The sequence below is a fragment of the Doryrhamphus excisus genome, chromosome 6 (assembly GCF_030265055.1).
Source record: "Doryrhamphus excisus isolate RoL2022-K1 chromosome 6, RoL_Dexc_1.0, whole genome shotgun sequence".
NCBI lineage: Eukaryota > Metazoa > Chordata > Actinopteri > Syngnathiformes > Syngnathidae > Doryrhamphus > Doryrhamphus excisus.
The window spans coordinates 6,777,167-6,792,433 of NC_080471.1; the positions used below are offsets into that span (position 1 = coordinate 6,777,167).

The window sequence follows — 15,267 nt, forward strand, 5'->3', positions numbered from 1 at the left end:
TACTGTAAATGTAACTTGAGAGGTCGCAAGAAAGGACCAGACTTTGCCTGCAGAGACTAAGACTCTAAGACTCTAACGCAGCTCAGAGTGGCTGGCATTGACAAACAAAAAAACAAAGTCATTCCGCTGAGGCATCCAGATGAGTCTCCTATACTCATCAACTTACACGCTGAAGTTTCATTAGGAGGCACTTAATAGAGACATGGAGACATGTTTACAATCTCTCCGGTATTGGAGGGAGGGGGGGTGGGGGGTGGATAAGGCTGGAGTTCTTCTCCATCACAATAAATAACCGTGATTACTGGATGCTGAGGGAAGGCTGTTTGAAACTCCAAAGTGCAAAAGAGACAACACAAGCAGTTGGGGTCCACGCCAAAGGAGACTTTGGAATAGTAACATTCATCATTGTTGGCATGATGGGGGAGTGTGGTTGTCATTGTTGCCTCGCAGTGAGAAACTCTATGGTTTGAGGTCATCTTGGACCGCCCTGAATACCGGACTTTTGGGCCTTGATGTGGCGTTTGCATGTCAGCATAACTACAGGGTACTTCATTTGCTCTTCCACATGGTTATTAATTAGAATCACCACCTTGCATAACAAAAATACATAGAAATAATCCACAAAGTCCATGCATGGACACAGACACACACAATCACTCCCCTCGCCAGTTATTCATGATGCCCCTTTAATAACAGAAATAATTAGAAACACTAGAAGTAATCCACAAAGTCAAAACCCACGGTACGCTCGGAATGTATGTGTCAAACAATCAATGTGATTCCTCCTGAAACCATTATAAATCATAACCACCACCTTTCATAATAGGAATAAATAACAAGAATATAAATAATCCACCAAGAAGACGACATGGATACACATGCGTGCACACAGTTTGAGTGTCCTATGAGGTTGCTCCTCCAGCCAGTTATTAATCAGACGCAACACCTTGTACAATACACATAAATGAGAACATGAAGATGATAACATGATAACCAACCCTGTGCACGGCAGAAATACATAAACAAATACAAAGGCTAGAAAGAATCCACAATGACAAACCCATCTAGTGCTTGCCCATGCATGGGAATGGAGATGTGGCATATCAATGCTATCAATGCAATAGCATTTATTCATGACAGGGGTCTCAAACTCCATTTACCTGGGGGCCACTGGAGCTAGGGTCTGGGCAAGGCTGGGCCGCATCAGGTTTTAAAAAAAAAAACAAAAAAAAACGCATTTGTATAAAAATATACAAACTTTTTCAGTGCTTTGGTTCCGATTTTCTACAATAAAAGCTCTGATAAAACATTCCACTGTTCTCAAATATCTTAATTTTTATTTTTCTGCACAAAATAAGATGAAAAATAAATAAACAAATCAAGAATAAAGAAAATCAATCAATCAGTAATAAATAAATATAATAATAATAATAAAACGGCAAATAATAAAAACTTAAGAAACCACATATAGTTGGTGGGTAGACAAATTATTTTTTTCAGATTAAAATGAACAAAGCATTATTAGAGCCCTGTAGACATGACAAAACACGACTATAGTCACATTTATACTTTTTTTATTTACAACATATTGCGCAACTGCAGGGTCTTGAGACACATGCTAACTCGCAAACTAGAGAGCTAGCGACCTAAACGGTAGCCTTCAAGTTATTTCCTTTAAACTTAAATAGCCAAAAACTTACCACTTCCACACGGATAGGGAGGATAACTATTAACAGTTATTTAACCTTTAACATGAACATTAATCAAACTTAATAATTTTTTCTGGGTACATGATACCATACAGCATCCATATCAAACTTGCGCGGGCGGCACTAACATTAAACTTTCATATCAAGGCGGGGGCCTCAAACTAGTGTCCTGCGGGACACATTTGGCCCGTGGGCTGCGTGTTTGAGACCCCTGATTCATGATAATTGCCTGAAATAAACAGAATGACTGAAAATAATCCACTAAGTCGAAGCCCCGTGTATGGTGAAAGCATTTACAGGCACGTTCAACGTACACCTGTGCACACCTGGAGGTAAGAATTCGGATTTGACCAACTGATTGATTGTGATGCTGTCCTATCCTGTGCTGTCCCTCATGTAATAACCGCCAAAAATGAAACAGAAAGCCTGGAAATAGGCCAGTAAGTCAGCAAAGTGCCAGCCAAAGAGCGTTGTTTCATGAAGCCATGGCGCACTTCAACCTGAATGCCGTCAAGCAGCCTTCAGTTTTTTTTTTTTTCCTCCGAGGTATCACATTCTCCGCGAGTAACTCAGAGACCGCAACAGACTCCGGCGAGCCTCTCTCTCCTCTTAACACGGCGAGAGAAACGGGAGGCCGTCTACTACCGTTAACTACATCAAGTCAAACCTGTAACAACGCCGCCACTGAAAAATAATCCACGCCGCACTCGTTGGGTGAGGGGGCCATTTCTCTGCAGACGCAGTTCAGCCCAGGGTCACGGCAGAGACGAATTGTTTTCAACAAAATCCAATAACTTGTTGGCGGGCGGAGAAGTGGTGGAATTACGCACGTGTACAGCCTGAATGGGCCAGTAGGGTGGGGGGGCGTATTAGTACTAGCCTCTTATTCAATTTATCGGAGATTGCTCATGCATTTGCATCATTTGCCTTTCCTCCAGCAGCTCTCAAGGGCAACGACCTTGCCGTGCCGCGTTATGGCTGTGCTGTCTGGGGGTGTTTACAATGCAGCATGCCCGACATCACAAATCGGGGATTGCGTGGTTTGTTGTAAGGGATTACCAGTCTGGACTTTGTTTTTATTTAATCATTGCATCGGCAAACAAGACACAGCGGCAAACAAACGATAAAAAAACAGCAGTAAGAACATCTAAGATAGGCTACATATACGTACGTCTGAAGGTCAAATGCATGTTGTTTATGGAATGGTGAGCTCCAACTGCAATATCGACTGAAACGGAGGACCGAGAGACGCCAAAGGAACTAAACATTTTGACTACAAGGACAACTAATGAACAACAACGGACTTCCGAGCAAGAAGACCTGGAAAGATTACACCACACTGACCATAAGTCAACTTATTTTGACAATTTCACATGAATTTATGCCATATTTAATTAGCAACAGCATTAAATGGTGAATGATGCATCTTAACATGGAGGCAAACTTCAGCAATATCACTAAACATATTTATTTCACTTGTCCATAATGCTTATTTTATGCTGAACTGTTTATTCATTTATTTAATTTGTTATTTAATTTTATCATTTAAGATTTCTTCTTATTTTCTGTGTTTACTGTTCAATTTCTTTTTTAACCACTTATTTATTTTTGTAGTTTTTAATCTTTGTATTCTTACATTAATCATTAATCAATATGCTTTTGCTTATTCTAGTATATGATGCATGTATTTATATTTATATGTATATGTATTTATATTTATCAGTTTCTTACTCTTGCATTTATTATTTATTTTGTATTTTTTTCCTATTATTACATTTATCATTCATTTTAAAAAATTAATTAGTAATTTCTTTCCTCATTGCTTAAGCAAAGATGTCCTCCTCTCTACTCTTTCTCAGAGGACTCCTTCACATGCGCATCTTTAATGTAGCGTGTGAAGCGTGTTGGGAAGAAATGCGACCATGACCACGCTACACTTGACTATAAATACAAAAAGCTCGGACAGGCGACAAAGACAAATCATGTATTTCTCACAATGACACCGAAGAAGGAAAGCATTAATCACAAAAAGGCTTACGGTCACATTGTGGACATCACATATAGTCTTTTTTTTTTTTTAGGAAGCCGTAATATGTTTAATATCTAAGCTCTTTATCCTATATGGAACGACAGTGTGATTTGGTTTGACACGGCCGAGAGACGAATCCTCTTACTTTGGTCTTTATGAGGTCAGCAGTGGAAATGATGGAGTTCAGACAGATGGGCCCTGAGGGGATATGGCAAGGGGGAAATGGGATAGAAAAAATAGGGAGGGGGCGTCAAATCAAGCTGGAATTTTAAGACCGAGACAGAAATATGTAATAAAAAAAAAGACGAGTGACCGACGCCTGGATTTGAAAAGTGGGGGAAAGCAGATTAGAGCTGTCAGGGAGGATGAGCTTTGTTTGCTCAGTCCCAGCACAACCTTTGGACAAGAAAACATCTTCAGTGGAGCCAACTTGAGCAGACCATCGCCCAGATGTGGACGGAACGTCATTCAACACGTCTAATAGCTAACTGCAGTTCATTTACACGACTAAGCTCGGTCATTTACTTAATAATAGATTTACCCACCCGAAATAGGCAGAGCAATCCCTGAGTGCGCAATTTCATAATGTCAGCAGCGAGTATGCTAAACATCAGGAGCAAGTGCACTTGACACCAAGAAAAAATACACTCGACATCAGGAGCAAAGTACACTCAACATCAGGAGCAAAGTACACTCAACATCAGGAGCAAAGTACACTCAACATCAGGAGCAAAGTACACTCAACATCAGGAGCAAGTACATTCAACATCAGGAGCAAAGTACACTCAACATCAGGAGTAAGTACACTCAACATCAGGAGTAAGTACACTCAACATCAGCATTAATTACAATCAACATATCGGCATTAAGTATAGTCAATACATCAGCATCAAGTACACTCAACATATCAGCATCAAGTATACTCAATACATCAGCAGCAAGTATGCTAAACATCAGGCGCAAGTACACTCGACACCTGGAGCAAAGTACTCTCAACATCAGGAGGAAGTACACTCACACATCATTGCAAGTACACTCAATATATCAGCATCAAGTATACTCAATACATCAGCATCAAAATATCCTCAACATCAGGACAACATCAAGTATACTTAGTATTTGGAGCAAGTACACAACACTCAACATCAGCAGCGAGTAGACTTAACATCAGGAGCAAAGTACACTCAACATCAGGAGCAAAGTACACTCAACATCAGGAGCAAAGTACACTCAACATCAGGAGCAATGTACACTCAACACATGATTGAAGTATACTCAATATATCAGCATCCGGTATACTCAATATCAGGAGCAAAGTATGCTTAGTATTTGGAACAAAGCACACTCAACATCAGGAGCAAGTGCACAACCCTCAACATCTGAAGCAAGTATAGTCAACATCAAGACAAAAGTACACAAGTCAGAAGCAAAGTACACTCGACATCTGGAGTAAGTATACTCAACATCAGCAGCAGATTTCTGCAAGGAGGAGGCAAAACAAAGCCAGGACATTACAGTATCTCCCAAAAGTGAGTCCACTCCTCCCATTTCAGCATTTTTATGATGGTTTTATGACGGCATATCTTGTCAAGGGACAATACTACAGGAATTAAAGTTGAATATACTTTAGAGTAGTCATTATTCAGTAGAAAAAATGCGAACAGCCATGCTGGCACTCAGGGTGCTGTGACAACATCACACAATGTCACAGTCCATGATTCCGTCAGTGGCGGCAGCACTCATGCAGCCCCACATCATGATGCTACCAACACAATGCTCGACAGCCCCGCTACTCACTTGTGTTGCCAGATATTTCGCCAAGTATATTCAAGTTAAATTCTATAGTATTTTGCTTTGACAAGAGAATGTGATGTAATGTGAGGGGGGGTACTGACTTACGTATATGATATACCAATTCACAAATAATGATGGAGTGCAGGTATGCATGTTCTACTGAAAAACTTGTTTAACCCCCCCCCCAAAATCTATGAGGTCGCTGTAAAAACGACTAGTGGCCAAGTACTCTTTGAAGTGAAGCTTTGATAAAATGCACCTTTTTTCCACATGGACGCGCCGATCCACAGAAGCAGTCTGCTGTAGAAATTACTACCGGCGACGCCACGTTCCCCCACACCCGCTCAATCCAACCCCCACCCCTCCTCACTTTACCTCCCTGCATCTTTTAGGGAATGAAAGATGCAGGCAGTCTCCATCCTCAGGGCAAACAAACACACAACCCTGACAACCATCTCCTCCTCGCGACAAGCAATCCCTCTCGGCGGGGCTGTCCAAAGAAAAGTGTCGATGCTAACAAAATGCATGACAGCCACTCGCTTATGTTAACAGCCTGTGTGCACACACACACACACACACACACACACACATGTAGCATATAAACACAGCCAGACCTTGGTTTTCATATGATTTGGTTTTCAATGGCAATTGAAAACATTTAAAAAATTGAATTTTCGTGCTATACTAATCTTACAGTATATCAGTAGTGAATCACCCCCCCCCCCCCCAACCAAAGGACCCTATGCACTGCTGACTCACTGTCTGCATTTTTTTTATTGCAGTGCGGCTGCTAAATAACCAGCAACAGTGGCAGCAATCTGATAAAAAAGGTGAGAAACACGATTGAATCCAAGGAGGAAGGAAGTACGACATGTAAAAAAAAAAATGGCGTCCCCTCCCGTCCATCAACATTCATTCATTCATTTTCCACTGCTTTTCCTCACGAGGGTCGCGGGGGTGCTGGAGTCTATCCCAGCTGTCTTCAGGCGAGAGGCGGGGTACACCCTGGACTGGTGGCGAGCCAATCACAGGGCACATATAGACAAACAACCATTCACACTCACATTCATACCTATGGACAATTTGGAGTCGCCAATTAACCTAGCATGTTTTTGGAAGGTGGGAGGAAACCGGAGTACCCGGAGAAAACCCACGCATGCACGGGGAGAACATGCAAACTCCACACAGAGATGGCCGAGGGTGGAATTGAAACCTGGTCTCCTAGCTGTGAGGTCTGCGCGCTAACCACTAGACCCCCGTGCCGCCGGTAAAAGTCATGTTGAATGTTAATTTATCCATTTTATTCCTCATTTCTAATGATTTTCTTGCGTGTAAAATTATACTTATCATCTATATTTTCTGCATATTTTGGGGTGTCTGGAAGGATTGATTGGATTGACATTATTTTTTCTTATAGTGGAAAATGTTTTTAGTTGTTGTACGTTTTGGTTTGTGGCATTAATTACAAATACCAATATAGCAGGGTATTTTACATGTTTTTTTTATTTTGTGTAAAATGTATTTGTTTCTTATTATTGGGTGTCTGGAAGGGATGAATTAGATTGAAATGATTTCCTAAGAGGATAAATGGCTTGGTTGTTGGTACGTTCATGTTTTTGGCTTCATGTTATGGGATGAAAACCAAGGTGCTGTTAACATTGTTTTCTGTGTGTGAAACAACATTACCATTGCTATATATCTATTTACATATATGTATTGAAGTTGCATATTACTATTACTCGTGTTATTAGCATCAGCCTTCAAGGTTTTACTCGCCATTTTTTCCAACATCCTCCTTTTTTTTCCAAGGTGTTTTATCATTTATTATTAGTGTTGTTAGCATTATTATCACATTTTTGTGATGTTGTTTTTTTTCCGTTTTGGTTAAATTAAATTAAACACGAGCAAGAAGGAGATGTGACGTGGAACAGGTAGTTTTACCCAAAAAGGGGAAGCATGGGTGAGGGTGGTTGGGGGGTGGATAGTAAGAAAAAAAAAAGTCCATCAATATCCTGTCACGGCTGCCTAGGCAAGCTGGCGTTGTAGGAATGCTGCGATAACAGCAGGCAGATAAGTTGCTTTGTAATAAAGCAAAAAGAAGTTGACTTGACCTCTACATCCATTAAAGGTCACAAGCAGCTCACTTTATTATTTCAAAAATAAAAAGCAAACAACTTACCAGACACTTGATAAGCAATGATGAATTCAAGAAGGCATTGGCAGCAGCAGCAGCTGCCAAAGATGGAATCCTTGTAGAGAGAACCTGCAATAAGACACAATAAGAATCCTCAGACTGGGGATAAGCCAGCCGGGGAAGGGAGGGTCTGCTGTATGTCCTGACCTTGGATGTGTGGGAAAGGTCATAAATGCAATTTGCCGCCACACTCTCGGACGGTTCCCTGCAAGGAGAGACAAAGCAGAACATGATCTCCGGGGCAATCAAAAACCTTTGTGTGCACAACAATGTGAGCATAGAAATGCACGGTGTGTCATTAATGCACAGCCTTCTATCTTGCAAGAAGGACATTTTCATTATACATTATATACATTATATACATATCAGCATATATATGTATGTGACACATAGCATGTGGATGTCTGACACAACTGTTTTTTCTGCAGAACTTTGTTATAGAAAGCTTTCTTCTGCTCATGCTGCTCCGTAAACAAACCCCCACTCTGCTTTGTATCAAAGCCTCGTCTTCCCGGGGCTGCCGTGACGCCGTCCCCATGGGTGTGCAAACTTTTTCCACTGAGGGCCTTGAAAAATTAAAGGATGCAAGGGCCATTTTGATAGTCCATATGCTAAAAAGGTATACATATATTGCTATACCCCCCCCCCCCCCAGAGAAAAAGTCCTGTTATTAGTATCAACGTCTGTGTCCCTCCCTTTTTTTCCATTTAAATGTTTTTCTTAGATAGTCTTTATAATTTTCCTTGTGTAAATTATGTCTTTATTCCTATTCTATTTTTACTTTATACCTTTAATATTCTTAATAGTATATATATCTTTTCCCCAATCTAATTTAAAAAAATTACACCTTTATTTTGTTTCTCTTGTGATTTTTTGAAATAACTACTTTTCTTTAATATTATGATACTCTCTATGCTACTAAAATGACATTATTGTTCCTCATAAGACAAGTTTATTTTCATCTAATTTAGATTTTGTCTTGATTCTGGTAAAATACAGCTATTTTCTATTCTACTGTTGTTTTAATTGTTTAAATAAATTATAAAATTATAATAAAAAAGAACAAAATAATAAATATAAATTTATAATTATAAATAAATTTTCTTCTTGAAATCACGACTTTATTCCTGTCATGTTTAATTAAAAATTGTAACTTTACTTGCCATTTTGTTTCTTTGAAAATTACACCTTTAAAACAACATATTTTTCTTTAATATTTCAACTCTATGCTACTAAAATGACATTATTGCTCATAATATTGCAACATTTTTGTCCTTTTCATATTTTGACTTTATTCTTGTAAAGTACTGCCGTTTTATGTTGTTGTTATTTAAATGTTCCAACACTTTGACCCGATGGAGAGGATTGATTCAACCCCCATTATTTTCTCACAGGTAAAAGCTGCCTCTTTGGCTTATGATCTTATTGAGTATGCATCATGGGATCAGTTGGAGGCACAAGCGGAGACTTCTAATGAGGGGAATATGGCTGAAATATTGCACACTGTATGTTCCATTCAAATGAAGATACAGTCACCAGTCATTACCGTAACTCACAAGGTCGCACTGAATGTGCACGGAGAATATTCATTTGCAATAGTAAACAATATCAAAGATAAACAATATAAAAAAATCTGTTATGAGGAATTTATGGGGCATCAAAGTAAGGAAAAAGATTGAATTCATATCAACTGACCTTTCATTTTTCTCCAAGTCTACAATCCAACCAATTGCACTTTTTTTTTTTTTTTTAAGAAAAGCCACACAAAAGAAAGTCCCCGTCCAATTTCCCCCGAGCCGCCTTTCTAAGAAGCACCCGCTCACACCATCAGCGAGAGTGGAAGAGCCAAAAGTGCATATTCCAAGAAAAGTCAGCTTTATAATGGAAAGAAAGACTCACTTCCACCTAAAAAGCTACGTGGGGGCTGCCTTTGATGAAGTGCAACTGCAGATTAAACACAAACCTACTCCAGGTTCTCTTCGACCCCAAAAAGATCTTTGATGAGCTCTTTTGCAGCAGATGCTTAATAAAGGCGCGGTGATCTTGTCTTATAGAAGATCTTTGATGAGCGTTTCTGCAGTAGGGCCTAAAAAATAGCAGGACGCTCCTGTCATACTGATTTGCTGATCTTAGGCTAGGCTTAGGCTTTTGATTTAAAATCAGCACAATCATCCTGTCATATAGAGGATCTTTGACTAGAGTTTTTTAAGGAAAGCCTTTAAAAACAGCACAGTGTTCGTGTCTATAACGGGATCTTTGATTAGTGTTTTTTGCAGTAGGTCATTTCAAACACAAAGGTGATTCTGCTGTAGGTTATGAAAAACAGCACAGTGGTCATGTCATATAGAGGATCTTTGACTGGAGTTTTTGTTGCCGGCCTTTAAAAACACCAGCGTGGTCATGTCATATAGAGGATCTTTGACTGGAGTTTTTTTTGCCGGCCTTTAAAAACAACACAGTGGTCATGTCATATAGAAGATCTTTGACTGGAGTTTTTGTTGCCGGCCTTTAAAAACAGCACTGCGGTCATGTCATATAGAGGATCTTTGACTGGAGTTTTTGTTGCCGGCCTTTAAAAACAGCACTGCGGTCATGTCATATAGAGGATCTTTGACTGGAGTTTTTGTTGCCGGCCTTTAAAAACAGCACATCGTTCATGTCATATAGAGGATCTTTGACTGGAGTTTTTGTTGCCGGCCTTTAAAAACAGCACTGCGGTCATGTCATATAGAGGATCTTTGACTGGAGTTTTTGTTGCCGGCCTTTAAAAACAGCACAGTGATCATGTCATATAGAGGATCTTTGACTGGAGTTTTTGTTGCCGGCCTTTAAAAACAGCACAGTGGTCATGTCATATAGAGGATCTTTGACTGGAGTTTTTGTTGCCGGCCTTTAAAAACAGCACAGTGGTCATGTCATATAGAGAATCTTTGACTGGATTTTTTGTAGCCGGCCTTTAAAAACAGCACAGTGGTCATGTCATATAGAGGATCTTTGACTGGAGTTTTTGTTGCCGGCCTTTAAAAACAGCACAGTGACCATATCATATGGATGATCTTTGACTAACTTGTTTTTTTTTGACAGTTGGTCCTTAAAAACGGCCCCCGTGCTGCCATACGAGCTGCACACTGACTACTCGAAGGACCCATTTCTGTAATATGGTGATAAAAGTGTTTGCTGAAAGTTGTGACATTTGTGAGAGTGTAAATGTATCCTAACTGGCTTCCGGAACACTGAATGGGCGATAAAAAGCAAGTGTCGCTCTTAAATGTTGTTCAGCTTTGCTGTGATGGATGTTTGTGGCAGTGAAGCACGCAGGTCACCAAAGCAGGTGAGGACTTCTAAAAGAAGCGGAGTGACAGGCCAGACATTTCTCCGGGGGGTCTTAACCAGGGAAAATAGTGATGTTTTGCTCCGACGATGGCCCTGCGGTTTCTTTTGAACTTTCAGTGTCACATTTCAGCAAAATAAAGCCGAGCAGGGAAGGCGTGCGTTCGTCCTCTGTTGTGTCCGCGGGGGCGGATTCCCCCCTCCTGGCTGCTGCCTTGTTTCAAAGAGGTTCTGGGGATGAGGGAAGGGAGGAATAGAAGTCCCAGGTTGAGTGAGAAGCTGTCAGAGCGGAGACTCCACATCTCTTCATCAGCGGCCCGACGCTGCTGGCAAATATGCAGAAAACGGCCAAGCAGGAGCTGTGCTCCATAGCCTCCAGCTAGGAAGCGAGGCTGGGACAGATGTTTCCACCAGCAGTGTAGCACTCTTCTGTAGGCAATTTGTAGTACTTCCATTGTTTAAAGTGTACCCCTCCACTGGTACCATGATGCCACAGTAATACTAGGCTAGCATTTCCTCACTTATGAGTAGAAATATATCATTAGAACTGGAGGTAGAAGAGATGCGGATGCTGAGGTTCCCATTGGGAGTGACCAGGATGGATAAGATTAGGAACGAGTACATCAGTCAGAGAGGCCAGACTGAGATGGTTGGGACATGTCCAGATGAGAGATAGTGAATATATTGGTAGAAGGATGCTGCGTTTAGATCTTCCAGGTAGGAGGCGTAGAGGAACCAAAGAGAAGGTTTATGGATGTAGTGAAGGAGGACATGAGGGTAGTTGGTGTGAGAGAGACAGATGCAGAAGACAGGGTTGGATGGAGGCAATTATTTGCTTCATCTTTATTTGCTTTGAGAAAAGCCAAAAGAGAAAGAAGAATAATATGTGTACCATCGTTCTACCATATCTTACTTATTGTGTGGAAATATGGGCTAATAACTATAAAAGCAATCTTCACTGGCTAAATGTACTGCAAAAAAGGTCAGTAAGGATAATTCATAATGCCGCCTACAGAGAACATACTAACTCCTTATTTCTAAAATCACAAACACTTAAACTTGCTGATATAGTTCATCTTCAAACAGCTAAAATAATGCATAAGGCTAAAAATAAGCAATTAGCTAAAAATGTCATCCAATACTTCTCTACAAGAGAGGAGAAATATGATCTCAGGGAAGAAGTACATTTGAAACACTTCTATGCTAGGACTACGTTATGCTAGCCATAGCATTTCAGTATGTGGAATCAAACTATGGAATGGATTGAGTAAGGAAATCAAACAATGCACAACGATGAGCCAATTCAAGAAACAATACAAGCAGTTGATGTTTGCTAAATACAAGGATGAAGAGTCTTGAACCAGTCATGATGTGCTATATATATCACTATATTGACACTTACTATGGTACCCATTATGGCATTGGATGCTCATATCACCGAGTACTTCGGTACGTGAAACGTACTTTACGGAAACGGAGAAGTGGAACAGACAAAAATTGTATTCAATGGAGATGTATTTATGTATTATTGTATTAGTTATTTGCAGTATTTTCCTTAGGGAATTTTATTTATTGGATAATTATATCATTAGTTTACTTAAGTAATGAACAGAGATCAACATAAAAGGATTTTATATGACCTGTATTCCCAGTATTTGTATTCTTTTTTTAATGGAGAACTGTTTTAAATGGAAAATGATTTCAGTTTTTAGCGGTTTTATGCTTTGCATTTTGTTCCCTTAGTGTACCAAAAGCAACCCAAGCATGACCTTCAAAGGAGGTGATTATGTAGTACAACATAGCACGTTTAGTAAATATCAGCACAAATTGTTTGTGCTGTTAAAAAAAGGGGGAAAAAACAACCTGAAGGGATCAAGCGAGCGTTTGAGAAACAATGCCCACCAGAAGGTGAATCATCCAATTGAAAACAAACGCTAGGTTAATTGTGCCCGGGTGCAAAAGACCAGAGAAGAAGCGGCAGGAGGTGCACGACTGCAGAGAGAAAAGGCAGGAATGATAGCGCTGAGAAAATTACCATTTTTTCATCTTTCTTTCTGTCTCGGCCATTTCACCGCTGGACGGCAGCTTTCAACTCGGCTCAGCGTGGCGTCAAACAACATTTTGGTCTCAGTGTCTTTAGCCAAATGCCCCCCATCCATATTTCCACCAAGAACAGAAGCAATGCTAAATAGCATATATATACATCGTTAAAGCTCTACTATTTGCCTCTCTGTGTCTATGTTTCTGTTTCGATGCCAAAAACACTGAAAAAATGTTTCCCACGCTGGTTTTATTGGTGCAGAGTACCATGTTTAGGGATAAGGGCAAATATTTGCCTCATTTTTTTCATTTTGTTTTGGGTCAGAGTGGAAAACATCACCCTTTGCCAAATCCAGCAGACACCAAATGTCTGACCAATTCGGACTATTTCAACATTTAGTGTCATTTTATATTTTGGCCAATTTAAACGCCCATTCATGCTGGTGTTGCACGTTTTCCATTACTGAATCACTCTGCTGATTCTACTACAGTGACGCGGCTTGGTTGATAGCGTACATGCTTCACAACCCCATGGTTGGCGGGTCAATTCCCAGGTCGGCATTCATTCAATGTTTCCGCATATTTCCACAGCACTTGAGTCCAACTTCAGCTTCCAAACAGCTGTCCATTCCGCATTTAGATTTCCGTACCTGTTAGCGTTTCACTTCAGCTTTTGTGCATTCAAATATGTAATTTGTGGTAAAATATTCCTACATTTTACATGATTTAAGTGTCTAAGTGGATTTACACACGGCAGTGATTCATTCATTCAATTTCGCACGCGTGCTGGAGCCTATCCCAGCTGTCTTCGGGCGAGAGGTCGGCTACACCCTGGACTGGTGGCCAGCCAATCACAGGGCACATATAGACAAACAACCATTCACACTCACATTCATACCTATGGACAATTTGGAGTGGCCAATTAACCTAGCATGTTTTTGGAATGTGGGAGGAAACCGGAGTACCCGGAGGGGGGAATCGAACCTAGGTCTACTAGCTGTGTGGCCTGTTTTGTAACCACTCGGTCACCGTGCTGCCTGCAGTGATTCAAATGAATAAAAATAACAATTTCAGTGCATCCTCCAATATTGGCCACAATCCATTCCGTAATCCATTTCAAAACAAATACTTCCCTGAGAATGCAGGATACTCCTAAATAAAACTAAATAAAAGTAAAAGTACTCCATCTTTGAAAAGGTCTGCAATGAAATAAAATGAGATTGAGAGAATTAATCGTTCCATTTGCTGGTCTATGGCAATTATCACACTCTTTCTTTGTCTTCGGTTACGGCATCACACAAAAAAAAGCTAAATAAAAGGCAAAACCTCTGAAGTCTCCCAAGAGTCACTGAAGTAAATGAAGTCTTTGCCTTTCAGAAAATACTGATCGAATCCATAACCTACTGACTTTTGGGGCATGGTGTGTCCTAAAAGCGGTGACAATCTTGCCAGTTCCACGTGCATGCGAGTGCGGTCTTGCATAACATGACCTTTACGTTTTATCTCAGCAATCACAGCTCCGTCCGCTACTTCTTCCATGAAAGAATATCTGTCTCATTAGATAGTCCAATGCAATCTGTACTCAGGGAGAGATAAAGTGTCCATGCTATTACATAAGCAAGTCAGTGCGAGCGTCTCTGCGGCGTGGAGCCAGGCAGATAGCAAGTGACAGTGTTCTCTTGTGTTCAACCCCCCCCACATACACACACACACTCCTCATTAAATTTACACTCTGAATACACACGCTCATAAAGCGCTAATGACAGCAAAGTCACACTCATTGAGCAAAATAGTTACACTAACGACTGATATGGCCAAGGGTGGACGTGATACTGACATTTTTACCAGGATTGGTGATTTGATTTGGTTTTTGTCTAAATCAGGAGTATGGAACCTATGGCTTGGGTACCAGATAGGGCTCTTTCCATGACTGCTTCTGGCTCTCAACGCGATAAAAAAAACTTGTTAATCATAGTGTGAAGAATAACGTTGGACTTTTTTATGTGGGTGACCACAGTCAATGTCGGCTGTCCTTATGATATTTTCCATGATTATTGGCTAATGCAGTAGCCTACCTAGGTCATTGAGAGGTCAAGAAGTAAACTTCCCTCATTTAAGCAAATAGTTAGCTAGCTAATTCTGCAGAGCGCATCGTAAATTATAAAATTAAA

General features: G+C 40.4%; 1 protein-coding gene across 3 annotated transcripts in view; it reads right to left on the bottom strand.

Annotated features, from left to right (window-relative positions):
- Positions 1 to 15,267, bottom strand: part of plxnb2b (plexin b2b) — a 203,088-nt gene that overhangs the window by 89,642 nt on the left and 98,179 nt on the right. The window contains exons 4-6 of one of the 3 annotated variants that reach the window (XM_058075677.1): positions 7,874 to 7,931; positions 7,712 to 7,795; positions 3,884 to 3,936 (exon numbers count right to left, since the gene is read on the bottom strand). The gene's annotated coding sequence lies outside the window, so the exon portion shown is untranslated. Of the gene's footprint in view, positions 1 to 3,883; positions 5,845 to 7,711; positions 7,796 to 7,873; positions 7,932 to 15,267 lie in introns of those variants that run through there. The other 2 variants (XM_058075676.1, XM_058075678.1) reach the window with 2 other exon arrangements.